This window comes from Gorilla gorilla, chromosome 18 (genome assembly GCF_029281585.2).
Source record: "Gorilla gorilla gorilla isolate KB3781 chromosome 18, NHGRI_mGorGor1-v2.1_pri, whole genome shotgun sequence".
NCBI lineage: Eukaryota > Metazoa > Chordata > Mammalia > Primates > Hominidae > Gorilla > Gorilla gorilla.
This window is the reverse complement of record NC_073242.2, coordinates 89067209-89081930: the sequence shown is the minus strand read 5'-3', so window position 1 is coordinate 89081930 and position 14722 is coordinate 89067209. Positions and strand designations below refer to the sequence as shown.

Below are 14722 nucleotides of genomic sequence, written 5' to 3'. Positions count from 1 at the left end.
CGCCTGAGGCTGGACTAGAAAAATTTTATTTGTTTGTTTGTTTGTTTTTCTTTCACGCCCAAAAATGAACTAGTATTGGCACTGTCCTTTAAGGGTACTTATAATTTATAAAGCAAAGAATATTAGCATATCTATTGTCATAATATTCCTACCAGCAGTTTTCTTAAAGCCAGAAACATACCAAGTCCTTCAGATAGCATCAGTACAATGTCAACATTTCTAGGGCAGTTAAGCTACTCTGTGTTAACATAGTTTTTATTTTGGAGGAACTTTGAGAAAACTATTGGATGAAGAAACATGCTTACCTTTGTAAATGAGCATGATTATCCATAAAATGGTGTATATTGTGCTAAATTGTTAGCTCATTATTTATTTGGTTGCAGATGTACACAAGAAACATTGGGGTTGTCAACAGAAGACTATGCATGGGGGAAAAAAGATAAATAAAAAACATTACTTTGTCATATTGAAGTATAAAACTTAGGTAGTGGGAACTAATTTTATTCTCTATTATTCTGACTGTAATATTAACGCAGAGAGCAACTAACTTGGCACAACATTTTTCTATAAAAATAGTCATTCATACATTATCAAGTGAAGTAGCTCTTAGGAAGAACTTGCTTCACACTGATCATTATTTAATTAGATAAACTTCTTCACAATAGTTGTATTGTAAATAGGGATTTTCTTTTAAGTTGCCCATACCAATTCATAACTTAGTTATTTCTGTGTTCACAGATCTTCATATTTTTTTGCATTCTGCTGTAATATAAAAATGTATATGATTCAGGATATTTCTTTTCTTTTTTCTTTCTTTTTTCTTTAATTAGGGAGTAAAGACAGAATTTCTCACTGTAGCAAGATGGCAGACTAAGAAATATTTAACACTATCACTGTAAGTATGTTAAAATACTGGATAAACTATTTGAAAAGTATTTATAATAAATAGCTAAGCTTACGAGAAAAAAGAGAGCCCCCAAGTTGATAGAAACAAAGAGGTAACTGAAAACAAGAGCTGGAATATTTGTTTATTTCAAGCTGCATGCATGTGTGTGTGTGTGTGTGTGTGTGTGTGTGTGTGTGCGTGTCTGTGTGTCCAGTGGGGAGACAGACACGGAAGTTGGATGTAGTTGGTGTTGCTACTCCACTGGCTTGGGATTTCAGGTCAAATCAGACACCTCTCAAAAGAAGACATCCATGCAACCAACAAACATATGAAAAAAAGGTCAACATCACTAATCATTAGAGAAATGCAAATCAAAACCACAATGAGATACCATCTCACACCAGTAAGAATGGTGATTATTAAAAAGTCAAGAAACAACAGATGCTGGTGAGGTTGTGGAGAAAAAGGAACTCTTCCATACTGTTGGTGAGAATGTAAATTAGTTCAACCATTATGGAAAACAGTGTGGCAATTCCTCAAGGATCTAGAACCAGAAATACCATTTGACCATTTGGGTATATACCCAAAGGAATATAAATCATTCTTTTATAAAGATACATGCATGTATATGTTTACTGCAGCACCATTCATAATAGCAAAGACATGGAGTCAACCCAAATACCCACTAACATTAGATTGGATAAAGAAAACATGGAACGTATGCACCACGGAATACTATGCAGCCATAAAAAGGAATGAGATCATGTCCTTTGCAGGGACATAAATAGAGCTGGAGGCCATTATTTTCAGCAAACTAATGCAGGAACTGAAAACCAAACAGCACATATTCTCACTTATAAGTGGGAGCTGAACGATGAGAACACATGGACACATAGTGGGGAACAACACACACTGGGGCCTGTTGGGGTTGGGGCGGGAGATGGGGAGAGCATTGGGAAGAATTCCTGATGGATGCTGGCTTAATACCTAGGTGATAGGATGATCTGTGCAGCAAGCCACCATGGAACATTTTACCGGTGTAACAAACCTGCACATCCTGCACATGTACCTCTGAACTTAAAAGTTGATACTATTTTTTAAAAAATTGAAAATTAAAAAAATTAAAAAATAGGCTGGGCATTGTGGCACACACCTGTAATCTCAGCTGCTCAGGAGGCTGAGGCAAGAGAATCACCTGACCTGGGAGACAGAGGTTGCAGTAAACTGAGGTTTGTACCACTGCACTTCAGGCTGGGTGACAGAGTGAGACTCAAACTAAAAAAAAAAAGGACAAAAACAAACAAACAAAAAAACATGCCTTGAGTAAGTAAGAAAGAAATGAAGAAACAAAGAAACAAGACATCATAAAAGAAACCAGCAAAATATGAAAAAGAGCAAAATAGGCCTCTGGAAAGGAATATATCTCTGTAGTATATACCACATGAAAACCTGATTACATAAGTTTATCAACATATTTGACATTGAAGAAATAATTACTGGTTTATAAGATTATTAGGAAGACTTAAGAATTCAGCAGAGAGAGATGGGTAATATCTGAAAGAGGTTAAAAGACATTGAGGATCAGATGGCAAATTTCAACATGTACACATATAATTAGAATTCCAGAAGGAGGTAAGAGAAAGAAGGGGGAATAAGCTGTAGTAAAAGTAATTGTGGAGAGTTACAGATGGCTATAAATTCTTTGATCATAGGGTGGAGCCCACTTGATATAGCTTGAATGTTGTCTCCTCTAAATCTCATCTTGAAATGTAATCCCCAATGTTGGAGATGGGGCCTGGTGGGGGGTGATTGATTAGGTCATGGGGGCAGATTTCTCATGAATGGTTTAGCGCCATCCCCTTGGTGCTGTCCTTGTGATAATGAGTGACTTCTTGTGACATCTGGCTGTTTAATGTGTATGGCATCTTTGTACTTTCTCTCTTGCCTCTGCTTTCACCATGTGACATGTCTGCTTCCACTTTACCTTCCACCAGGTTCCCTGAAGCCTCCCCAGAAGCCGAGCAAATGCCAGTGCCACGCTTGTACAGCCTGCAGAACTGTCAGCTAATTCAACCTCTTTCTTTTTTAACTACCCAGTCTCAGGTATTCGTTTATAGCCACGCAAAAATGGCCTAAAACATCCTTTTCCCTCCTACTGAATCTGGATAAACTTATGACTGCTTTGACCAACAGAGTACAGTAAGTTTTGGACTTAGACTTTAAGATGACTTGCTACTTCCTCTTACTGGCTCAGAGTTCTGGGCGGCCATGTAAGAAATTCTAGTGCCTTGCTGTAGAAACAATATCTCAAGTAGGAACCTTTAGGTAGGAATCTTGAGATTATATGGAGCTAAGCCTAGCTTTCCAATCACCTCTGCCAAAGCCCCAGCCTGTTTGGACCCTGCAGATGAGACCCATCACCAGCTGAATACCACTGAGTAAACTCTCAATGCGACAGGGAGCAGAAATATCCAGCTGAGCTTTGCATGAATTATGAAGCTTAAAATCATGAGGTATAATTAATGTTTGTGGCTTAAAGCCATTAAATTTTGAGGAAGAAGCTAGGAAGCAATAGATATCTAAAAAAAAGTCTGAGAATTTTGCAGAATGAACAAAATATGAATCCTTAAAGCATCAAATAAAGGCTCAATAAAGAGAATAAAAGTTATCCCTACTGGGACATACTGTTGCGAACTGCAGAACAAAAGAGGAAAATGAAATCAAGAATGAAGCAAAAGAGGAAGAATAGATTACATACAAATAAACAATTTTAATAATTAATGTACATTCCTTTAACACCAATAAAAGACTAGAATGTAATGGATTAATATTTTCCAAGCAATAAGGGAAACTGCTAACCTAGAATTCTAAAGCCTGCCAAATCATCATTCAAGATTAAGAGCAAAATCAAGACAACTTTGGTCCTAAAAGATTGAAAAATTTATTACTAACAAAGCATCTCTGAATGAACTTCTAAAGGACGTATTTCAGTACGAAGGAAACTAAACTCAGAAGGAAGATGCGTGAAACAATGAGTAAAAACAAATAGCACTCTGTAACCATAAGAAAAACTCAAACAAAAAAGCGATTTAGGCAAAAGTAAATATCTTTTTATATAAATTCCCAAGGTTCTTCATTAGCAGGTGAGAATTTATGCATGATAATTATTAGTACTATCATTGTTTCCTGATAGTTTGTGCATGACAGAAATCATACCTTATCTCATTTAAACAGAAGAAATATGTATTAATGTTTCCACATAACAAGGAAAAAATGGGGATTAAAGAACGAATCAGAATTTGAACAGCTAGTGAGTTGTGGAATGTAGTTTGGAAACAGTGATTGCAAAGATAATGACCAGCTCCTCTAAACCATATAGTCTCCTGTGTATTCTTTCAGAATTTATTTTGCTTGAATCTCTTACTTTTAAGGAACTTACACATCTTGTATATATCCATTTCTCTTTTCTAACTCCCGATACACTCACCTTCTCCTTTTCCATCAAACACCATTGATACCAAATGAAAGGCTGTTTACTCTGAAGACAGAGAATTATCAAAACAAGTTTCCCATGACAAAAACGTCTATGAAAATGCCAAATATATATCACCTTGCAAAATAATCATCTTTGTGAAGGATAATTATCTGGCTCTGAAGGACAGAGATGGTAGCTCTTGCGTATTTAGCAGGGGAGGTATTGCTACTCTTATTTTAAAACAGAGAAAAATTAAACTCAGGCTACGTGATCAGTCCAAAATCACACAACTATTTAAAAATAGAGAAAAATTCAAAGTAATGTATTGTGTCTCTGAAGATGAAGCATATTCTATCACCCATGTTGACTCTCACAGGTTGGGAAAGTCTGTCATGTGTCTGGCATTGGAATTTGGGACTATAAACAACTTTTGTCATAAGTCTTTTCCAATATTATACACTCAAGTGCAAACAATTCCAAATGGCACTCACCAACATTTATTTATTGATTATCTATAATTTTTTGCTCATTGGATTATTACTTTAGACGGGTGCTATAATTAGGCACATCTCTGGAATGTGGACAAGACATGACTGGTATAAAAATCAAAATAAAGGTGTGAAAGAAGTGAGGGTAAAGTTTTTGGGGATGTTCAGGCTACACACATCCGTCAGCTACTTTTTCAAAAGGAACAGTGGAGAATCTGACTGTAAAAAGTAAAATAGAGGTTCCTCTTCAAAGACTTTCCTCCCTGTCTAATTAGGAATAAGTAATAACTTCTCTTAAAAGCAAAATTTATTCGAAGACCTGTGCTAACGTTCTTAAATATCTGCTAGCCATAACAGAGAAATCAATGTACTTTAAGTTCTTAGCTTATCCACAATTGAGCTTAAATATTTGCCCTGGCATGCTTATACTGGTCCAAGCAAGCATTGGGTCATAGCCTGTTCCTTTTCCTTATTTAAAAGTGTTTTTACTCTTCTCAGCATTCCGCAAGTTACTTCCTCCTTCCTTTGTTCTCGTCTACCTTTGCCTCTTTTAAAAAGTTCTAAGTTGCTCGCCAATTGGGATAAACACAGAATGTGAGGTTCCGTTCCAGCCAATGGAAACCGGAAACAGCAGTAGGGTGGATGCGTCAGGTTATAAATGACCCTGTCTCCTTTGTTCGGTGTACTCTCGTGGCAAAACTGCTGGCGAGTGTACCCTTTCTGCAGGAAGTAAAAATGGCCTTACTAAATAAATTTATGTTCAAGTGCTATTTCTTTATGGCACCGGAGAACAAGCATTTCAAACATGACTAAACTAATAATTATTGTAGAGATATTCTTAAGGGAGGCAATGTGTAAGAGGAGAAATTCTAAACCTGGAACTAGGAAAAAGGGGTTTAAATCTAACAGACTCTTCTACTTGCTGCTTCATTGGCCATTTTGACCTTTACTTTTTTGGACAGTAATGTATAAAGTGACACATCTAACATTTGTGTGAGTGTTGGAAGACAGCAGGGGATACGAGACAATGAAGATGAAAACACATTGCATAGTACTTAGCACAACAAAGTTCTTTAAAATATCACATGATTGTTTATTGACTAAGAATTCATTATGTTGTTTGACAAAAGAAGCTAGTACAGAGATTAAATGTGAGCATTAAAAGCCTATTTTAAGAATGGGCATTTTCCTCTCATAAAAAAAGAAAGAAAAATGTTCTTATTTAATGTTTTCATAGTGTTTTCTCTATTAATTTTAATTAGGTTCTATTAAATATTCAAGGATTTTTTTAATGATAACCAGACTTACTACTGAGCTATATCATTAATTGTACACTAAATTCTTGCTTGTTGGATTTGTGTGTAAGCGTGTGTGTAATTTAGTGTCATTTAAATGTGGTCCTGACGTGGAATCCCATGACATACCCTCAAAAATGACACTACATGCTGTATGTATTGTACACAGAGTACAGGCATTCCTCTCAGTGGGGACTTTGTCCTGGATAGTGTAATTATAGTAAGAGCAAAAAGTTGCATGAATCATCAGTCTGGTACCATATTTTAGTGGTCACCATAAGCTAGAAATTTAATTCTGGCCATAGAAGTAAAACTCATCTGCCCAGACAACTAACAAATACTTTTCTCTAATGATAATTTGTAAATTGCTTCTTTATGAATCCACTGATATAATCCTTCAAAGGAGAAAAGTATCTCATGAAAGAGAAGGTATTTAAGTTTCAAAATGATTTATGGAGACTGAGATCTAAATTTTCATGCCATACATTGAGACGGTGACAATAGCTGTACCTTAAGACTGTGGCAGGCTGGCACAGTGGCTCACTCCTGTAATCCTAGCACTTTGGGAGGCCAAGGAAGGTGAGTCACCTGAGGTCAGGAGTTCAAGACTAGCCTGGCCAACATGGTGAAACCCCATCTCTACTAAAAATACAAAAGTTAGCTGGATGTGGTGGCACATGCCTGTAATCCCAACTACTTGGGAGGCTGAGGCAGGAGAGTCACTTGAACCTGGGAGGCGGAGGTTGCAGTGAGCTGAGATCGCGCCACTGCACTCCAGCCTTCCAGCCTGGGTGACAGAGCGAGACTCCATCTTAAAAACAACAACAACAACAACAACAAAACCCAAAACAAACAAAAAAAAACCCACTGTGGCAAAGAGTTGGGTTTAAAAAAGTGTTCTTAATGAATTTCTTATTCATCAGTTTTTCTTTCATTTGTGAATTTTCCACACTGGATTTGAGTATCAAAAAAGGAGTCCTGAAGGAAGGGATAAGTAGGCTTTAGCAGAAAGAGAGAGAGAGAGAGAGAGAGATGGAATAAATATTTCTAATGCCCACAAAAGGAAGTAGTTGGAAATGGTCTATCAGCTTGAAATTTCAGCAACTGTAAAAGTAATTTAGAACTGGATAGTAGCTGAAAGTAAGATCAGAGAGCTGTGCAGTGATATATCATGGAGGGACTTCTGTGCTAAATTAAGAAGTTTGAAATTTATTCTGAAAATTATAAAGAGCCATTGATCAAAATTGATGCATTAGTTTCCTATTGCTGCTGTGAAAATCTATCACAGATTTAGTGGCTTAATACAACACAAATTTATTATCTTGTGCTTCTGAATTTTCAAAGTCCAAAATAGTTTCACTGGTATAAAGTCAAAGTGTTATCTTAGCTGGTTCCTTCTGGAGACTCTGAGAGGAGAATCTATATTCTTGCCTTTTATCGTTTCCGTAAGCCACCTGCGTTTTTAAGCTCATTGCCCCTTCCGCTCATCACCCCTACCTCTTGCTTCCATCATCCCATCTCCTGCTAGTGATTCTCTTCCTCCTGTTTCACTGTTATAAAGACCTCGTGATCACGTTGGGCCCACCTGAATAATTCAGGATAATCTTCCCAAATCAAGATCTTCAACTTAAGTACAATAGCAAAGTCCTTTTAACCATATAAGGTAATGTATTAATAAGTTTCAGGAATTAGGACATGGACATCTTCTGGAGGCTATTATTTTTAACTTATTACAAACTATAAGTAGAGATATGACATGAAAAGTTTTATATTTTAGAAAGAGCTCTCTGACACAATGGGAGTTAGTTTGAAGAAGTATCAGCCTCGTAGAAGGGGAGGAGGGCTTTTTCTTGTTGTTTTTAAAAAAGCAATTGTTGGGCTCCTGTTGAAAAATGGCTTATTCCAAGTCTAATGATGTGCAACCTTAAATCTAAGACTACTGCTCCCCATTTCTTTAACAGAACAAACACCCCTATAATGAACAGCAAAAAACATTTGTAGGATACCCTTCAGTAGAATCTAGAAACTAACTGGATAGGGAGAGAAGTGAGTGGTAGAGGTAAGGAAGTGTCTTCAATTACCAAATTTAAATTTTCTTTACTAGAAACAGGAAATTTAGGAAATGAAGCAAGTGAGAAAAAATATAGAGTGTTCAATCAAGGACCCTATTAGATTTTGGAGCTCCTTTGTACAGATTAGGAAAAGACAGCCCCTCTGGAATGATGCAGTCTCACAGGCCCATGGCTTTGTCAACAGCCACCTCTTCATACAGAGGAACAGATGTCCCTCCCTTCCAACTGATGCAGCTCCCTTATAGGGCCTAGTAGGAGCCTGCCACAAACCACAGCCACAGCAGATAAAGGGCCTGAGCTCAGTTTTGTACATAACAGATATGAAGCACCAGCAAAATTTCACATAAAATTGTCTAAAGGGCACTTCTCAGAAGAAAAGTAAATGATCTGGATGCCAGTTTTAGAACTATCAGCAGAAAAATAATATACAAACGTCTAGAATAGTTGAGATTGTACAGGAAGAGAGTTACATGATTTAAGAGACAGTCAAGTTGAAACACAGAATGTCCAAAATCACAGTGTCATCGCTAGAATCAGAATGGGACAATCTTTTCACAGTCTTGGTGAATAGTTAGTGCATTCAGTCAGTGCTCATGACAAACCCACGCCTTTACCGTAGAACTATTTGTATTTTTATGAATGTTTTAAAGTATTAAATGTTGAAGATAAATCAATCATTTTTGCAGCAATAATAAAAAAGGAGTACATCTACATTATTTGCTATCAGCAAAAGGGAAGATTAGTATAGGGACATTTGAGATATATCAACCATGGATGAAAACAGCTAGAAAATCCCTTGATGCACACTTAAATCAAAGTCTCTTAGAAACCTCTGGAAAGGAAAAGAGACAGAACTGGGAAAGGGAGAAAGCGAACAATTTAATTTAAAATATTTTCCTTGATTTTTCAACCAATTTATTTTTATGTTGAATTAATTCCATGAAGTGATGCACGATCCCAGTTATTTGTACCTATGTGAAATGTTTTGACAGAGGAGAATGCATTTCCTTAAGTTCCAATTGTGGAATTTAGTTATCTATTCAATATATGTATTTCATTTAACTTCAGCTGATTTGAGATACCCAATTCTCCATTGGGAAGCACTTGGCTTTTCTCATAAATGTGTAATTTTCAGCTTGAAGAAACACTTGCACCTTCAGGGAGCAATATATTCTCTTTTCCCAGTAGTTCCTTATTTTATTTACCCTGTCAAGTAGCCAACAAGAATATTTTCTCATACTGTGCCAGACATGAGGAGTGAAGTTCAAGCATTCAGTTTGCCCAACTTTTCCAAAAGAAAATTAGAAAATAATCTCAAGCAAAGTAAGTAATAGGAGTTCTTATAGAGCCATAAGCCACCTGTTTAGAATTATCAGTTAAATTAACTTCTAGAATAAAGACCAATTATTTCTTAATATAATGCATTTTGAAAGTGTTTGCATTTTGCATTTGGCATCTCTGCAAAATATTGGAAATAAAGAGTCTGAATCTAGCAGCATACATTTGTTAATTGTTCCATTTTGCAGTAATCTAAGCATGAAAAAGTACAAGTGCCCTCTGTCTCTCTTATTGGTCATTTAGTGAGCTGCGTAAAATTGAATATGGCAAGTTCTGATTCTTTGGGTTGTTGTTTGTTGAAAATGTGCATAAATGAAGCTATCAGAAATGTTCCTTTTAAATGAATATTGAATAGAAGGCAGTGGCATCTTTCCAATACGGTAATTTCTTCCTTAGTTAGAATGGCCTTAGTTAGAGGGGAAATCCTATTTCAGTGCCATTCTTTCCTCTTCTCATTTACGCCCAAAGCATATTGTATGTAGAGATATCGCATCATGGACCCAGTAATAGTTCTGCTGTAGACAATTTCCACCTGACTGCATTTCTATTACTGGGGCTAACCTTCAACTCAGGAACAGCATTCACAATTTATAGAGAATACAGGAAAAAAAAGAGGTCTTCCATATAAATCCAGAATTCTAAGTGTGTGAAGTATAAATGAATTGCATAACTTTGAAAGTGAATATGAAATCCTTTTGTGTTTGATCCTTATGGGATGAATTGCTAGACTGTCACTAGCCGTAAAAGTTTTCTTGGATGTGCTCTTATTTTTCTTGTGTCATATGTTTGCAAGAGATTTCCCTGATATTTCCCCCAATGCATGGAGAATCAGATTTATTTTGACGAGAAGAGGCTGAAGATTAGAAATCTAGTTAAATAAGAAGCAGTGGCAAAAACTAAAGGCTAGTTAGTTTTGTTATCCTGGGTCTGGCAGACCAGAGACTGATTCAGCGAATCTGGCTCAAAGAAGCAGCATTAAAGAATACTATATTTAAGCAGACAGCATAAGGTAACGCGGAGCTGCCCGTGGCAGATCTGACTATTATTATTGGCTCTGTTAATAATGTGCTATGGAACTTTTAACAAGTAAACTAACACATCTGTGGTCCTTTTCCTCATCTTTAAAAAGGTGATTTGAATTGTCTGATTTATAAGATTCCTTCAAACTCCAAGCTTTTCTATTTGAAAGGGGGACAGATTTAGTGAACACATAGTAAAAACAATTTATCTGACTACTGGGCAGACCTACTATATGTTCTCTGACTTTTTTCCTGTCCTGTCATACATGAGCAGTGCAACACTTGTACATGACTGTTCTCAGCCAGAGGAAAAGAATGAAGATATTCACTAGGTTCTTTTAAATGCATAGTTTAGAAAAGTGAAGGTCTATATAAAACGTCATGTCATGACAGAAGTATAATGTAGCCTATAACCACATTGGGCTAGCTGTGGCTAAAAATTTCATCCATCCATCCTTTATTCATCCATTCACCGTTCATCTCATCCATCCACCCATCTATCCATCCAACCATCCATCTAACCATCCTTCCATCCATCCATCCATCCATCCATCCGTCCTTCATCAATACTTGCATTCAACCAATATGTACTGTATACAAAATACATTCAGTTTTTATGTAAGTACTGACAATACACTGGTCAACAAGACAGGCCTGTTTCTACTTCATGGAATGGTACTAAATAAACATACAATTAGTTAATTATACCTGTGAAAACTATTATTTAAGAAAATACAGAATAATAACAGTGTGTATAACCGGCAGCTTTTTCCTCTATAAGAAGCAGGACAGACATGACTAATCTCGTTATTCAAAGGAAGGTGGAGATGCAAGTTGATTAAAAAGTCAAGAGTAACATTCACTTTTCAGTGTTCAACCATTTGCAAGACTGTATCATCACAACATTAACATTACTGGGTTCTGAATAACAAATCATTAAATTTAAAAAACTCCTCATGCCTGGCATGACTTCCAAAGATGTTTTGGGAAAGATTTTGCCCTTGTGAAGGTAAACAGAACTACAGTAACCTTTAATATCAAATCAGTATTCCAAGTACACTAAGGCAATAAAGAAGAACAATAACAACTAAGTCCTGAAGGAAATAACAGATTCAGTCTTTATTTGGCAGAGAATGGCAGAGAATGGCATGCAATTATAAAGCTATCAAGACTCCAAACCCATAAATTTAATTAAGAATGAGGACAGGTGAGTATTGAAATACTAATGAGGAGACTTTATTCTTCTTCTAATGAGATTATGCAATTATGACCCAAATATCACTTTCTGGATTAGATTGACCAATTGTCTATCTGTTTTGTCTGGGACCTAGGTTATTTTCAGATGCAAAACTTAGTGCTAAAACCAGGAAAGTTTTGAACAAAGTGGGACAAGTTGGTTCCCTACATATCTTCTATAAAGTAACAATAATGTAAGATTCCTATGATATATGGTTCGGAACTACTTGATTTGTATTCTCTAAACACTTGGCAAGCCACGTGCTACCTACTCATTAGAAAAGGGCCTTTTAGAACCCACTACTAGGTTAATACAATTATGTTCTAAGCAGGGAGTATTTTGTCCAAAGTAGTATTAAGAACCAAACATGCATAAGCCCTAGTGAGTCTTTGCAGCCTGTATTTCCACCTTCACTGGCATCTGTACTAAATCAGTATCATTAGCAAATAGCAAGATGCATCAGCTGGCTATCCTATTGCATACTTTCATTGGCACTGCAATCAGGTACCATTTGATTCTAGCTCCACTTCTTAGCCTACTCTATCCAAAGTTACTCAGCTACAAAAATATGAACACATTAGTTAACCTCTCTTAGCCTCAGTTTCCTCACCTTTAAAAAAAACTTTGCATTAAATTAATGCAGGATGGATTAAAGACTTAAATGTAAGACCTAACACCATAAAAACCCTAGAAGAAAACCTAGGCAATACCATTCAGGACATAGGCACGGGCAAGGACTTCATGACTAAAACACCAAAAGCAATGGCAACAAAAGCCAAAATTGACAAATGGGATCTAATTAAACTGAAGAGCTTCTGAACAGCAAAAGAAACTATCATCAGAGTGAACAGGCAACCTACAGAATGGGCGAAAATTTTTGCAATCTACCCATCTGACAAAGTGCTAATATCCAGAATCTACAAAGAACTTAAATTTACAAGAAAAAAACAAACAACACCATCAAAAAGTGGGCAAAGGATATGAACAGAGACTTCTCAAAAGCAGACATTTATGCAGCCAACAGACATATGAAAAAATGCTCATCATCACTGGTCATCAGAGAAATGCATATGAAAACCACAATGAGATACCACCTAATGCCAGTTAGAATGGCGATCATTAAAACATCAGCAAACAACAGATGCTGGAGAGGATGTGGAGAAATAGGAATGCTTTTACACTGTTGGTGGGAAGGTAAATTAGTTCAAGCATTATGAAAGACAGTGTGGTGATTCCTCAAGGATCTAAAACTAGAAATACCATTTGACCCAGCAATCCCATTACTGGGTATATACCCAAAGGATTATAAATCATGCTACTATAAAGACACATGCATGCATATGTTTATTGCAGCACTATTCATAACAGCAAAGACTTGGAACCAACCCAAATGTCCATCAATGATAGACCAGATTAAGAAAATGTGGCACATATATACCATGGAATACTATGCAGCCATAAAAAAGGATGAGTCCATGTCCTTTGCAGGGACATGGATGAAGCTGGAAACCATCATTCTAAGCAAATTATCACAAGGACAGAAAATCAAACACCGCATGTTCTCACTCATAGGCGGGAGTTGAACAATAAGAACACATGGACACAGGGTGGGGAACAACACACACTGGGGCCTGTCGGTGGGTGGGGGGCTGGGGAAGGGATAGCATTAGGAGAAATACCTAATGTAAATTATGAGTTGATGGGTGCAGCAAACCAACATGGCACATGTATACCTATGTAACAAACCTGCATGTTGTGCACGTGCACCCTAGAACTTAAAGTATAATAATAATACAAAAATACTTTGCAGTTAATTGTCACAAGTGAAACAAAGTCTCCCATGCCTAGGGTTGTATTTGGTAGATAAAGATAACAGCACAAAGTTGTCAGCTAAGTCTTTTATATGCATTACATGAATATATGGACTGATTTGTTTATTTTTTCAAGCAATTCTATGAGTTACGCATTTTTATTTTTTATATATGTATATACACACATGCACAAATGCATATGTGTACACTCTCTCACAAACACATATATATATACTTAAATGAATAACTTGCTAATTTATCCATGATAACTCATATTTATAGAGTAATGGTCCACTACCCTCTAATTACCTTTCAGAATGTGCTAACGAACAAACAATATAAGTATATTTTAAACAAGAATGACACATAAGCTTTTGTTTGTAGCCATCATGTATCAAGCACTAAAATCAACATTTTCTTCATAATAGTCACTAAGTTATGGAATATTCCTAGTTTGTTCCTTTAAGCATTTACAATTTCTGGTTTTCTCTTAAGCCTCTCAGGGTAGTTTTAGTTTCCTAGTTCCAGACTAGGAAGATATTCTTAATTTTGCTTAGTCTAAGGCAGACAGTCATCCATGGACAACAACTGAAATGACCATGCAGTACAAGATGGCATGAAACGGAACCTAGTGATTATGTGCTCACAGGTGATGTAGGTGATGGAAGAAGGAGCCAAGGTGGGTGGATCACCTGAAGTCAGAAGTTCGAGACTAGCCTGGCCAACAAGGTGAAACCCCATTTCTACTAAAAATACAAAAAAATTAGCCAGGCGTGACATGGTGGCAGGCACCTATAATTCCCAGCTACTCAGGAGGCTGAGGCAGGAGAATCGCTTGAACCCGGGAGGCGGGCGTTTCAGTGAGCCAAGATCGCACTCCTGCACTCCAGCCTGGGTGACAGAGCAAGACTCCGTCTCAAAAACAAAAAACAAAACAAAACAAAACTAGAAGGAGAGTGTATAGATAAGTGTTGAATGTCAACATTTGAGCTTTCTCAACAGAATCAAGAGGGACGACACCTTCTAATGAGTTTACTATGGCAGTTGCCTTCAAATAAGAGGAAATATCAGAATCTCTTGCAAGGGGACAGGAAGTGTCTA

At 36.7% G+C, this 14722-nt stretch overlaps 1 long non-coding RNA gene across 2 annotated transcripts in view; it reads left to right on the top strand.

Moving 5' to 3' along the window:
• Positions 1–5583, top strand: part of LOC129527439 (uncharacterized) — a 118840-nt gene extending 113257 nt beyond the window's left edge. For both annotated transcript variants that reach the window (XR_008672414.2, XR_008672415.2), the window contains exons 2-3: positions 831–895; positions 2881–5583. This is a non-coding gene — a long non-coding RNA (uncharacterized lncRNA). The remainder of the gene's footprint in view (positions 1–830; positions 896–2880) is intronic.
• The last annotated feature ends 9139 nt before the right edge of the window (positions 5584–14722 follow it).